The sequence below is a fragment of the Mus pahari genome, chromosome 19 (genome assembly GCF_900095145.1).
Source record: "Mus pahari chromosome 19, PAHARI_EIJ_v1.1, whole genome shotgun sequence".
In the NCBI taxonomy this organism is placed as follows: domain Eukaryota; kingdom Metazoa; phylum Chordata; class Mammalia; order Rodentia; family Muridae; genus Mus; species Mus pahari.
In genome coordinates this window covers 20,133,396-20,134,596 of record NC_034608.1, presented here as the reverse complement: position 1 = coordinate 20,134,596, position 1,201 = coordinate 20,133,396, and the positions used below count along the sequence as shown (strand labels likewise).

Below are 1,201 nucleotides of genomic sequence, written 5' to 3'. Positions count from 1 at the left end.
AAAAAAAAAAAAAGAGCTATCTAGAGATTTGCTTTTTTTAATTTTAGTTTTTATTTATTTATTTACTTATCCATTCAGAGACAGGATCTTGTTGTGTAGCCTAGGCTGGCCCTAAATTTTGCTGTAGCTCAGGCTAGCCTCAAATTCACAATCCTTCCTCCACTTCCTAAGTGCTGGAGTTACAGGAGCCTGTTACCTCTCCTGGCTTTAGTTTTATTATTATGAGACAGCATCTCTCTATGTTGCCAAGGCTGGCCTGGGTCTCCCTCCTTCCTTTGCCTCCTGAGTGCTGGGATTACAAGCATGCACCACTAAACGCACGTGAAAGATGTTTTCCAGTATATGGGAAGATGTGGAAACAGGACAGGAGCCTGGGCTACAGAGTGAGACCCTCACAAATAAAGAGCTGGAGAGATGGCTCAGCAGTTAAGAGCACTGGCTGCACTTCCAGAGGACCCAGGTTCAATTCTCACCACCCACACAGTGGCTCATAGCCATCTACGATTCCAGTTCCAGAGGATATGACTCCCTCTTCTGGCTATCACAGGTACTGCATGTATGTACAGCACACACATAAACACAGGCATAACACTCATACACATAAAATAAGATACACCAGTCTAAAATGAAGCCTTAGCCATTTTGACTGTTATGGGAAAATACTCAAGATACAGGCATAGACAGGAACTTCCTGAAAAGGATTAACAGTCCTCGGGAATAATTCCGAGGACTGAGAAACAGGGTTTTGTAGAACTAAAAAGCCTTTGTACAGCACGAGAGAACAGCAAAGGGAAGAGGCAGCCACAGAACAGGGGCTCCAGAAGTACTTCAGATGGACCCTGTGTCCAGACTCTACAGTCCAGGCTTTAGAATACACGCACGCACGCGCGCTCGCTCGCGCACACACACACACACACACACACACACACACACACACACACACAGGGCTGACCAGAGCGAGGAGTGGGGTCAACCAGAGCTAGCAGAGGTCCTAAATTCAATTCCCAACAATCACATGAAGGCTTACAGCTATCTGTACAGCTACCGTGCACTCATATGCATAAAATAAATAAAATTTTAAAATAAGAGCACACACACCAAGGAAACCCAATTCTGCCAAATAAGAATAGGCTAATGAGGTCTGGTGAGATGGCTCAGCGGGTAAGAGCACCAGCTGCTCTTCCGAAGGTCCGGAGTTCAA

General features: G+C 45.5%; 1 protein-coding gene across 1 annotated transcript in view; it reads right to left on the bottom strand.

Annotated features, from left to right (window-relative positions):
* The window catches only part of Phldb3 (pleckstrin homology like domain family B member 3), an 18,706-nt gene that overhangs the window by 7,960 nt on the left and 9,545 nt on the right, over positions 1-1,201 (bottom strand). The window lies entirely within an intron of this gene.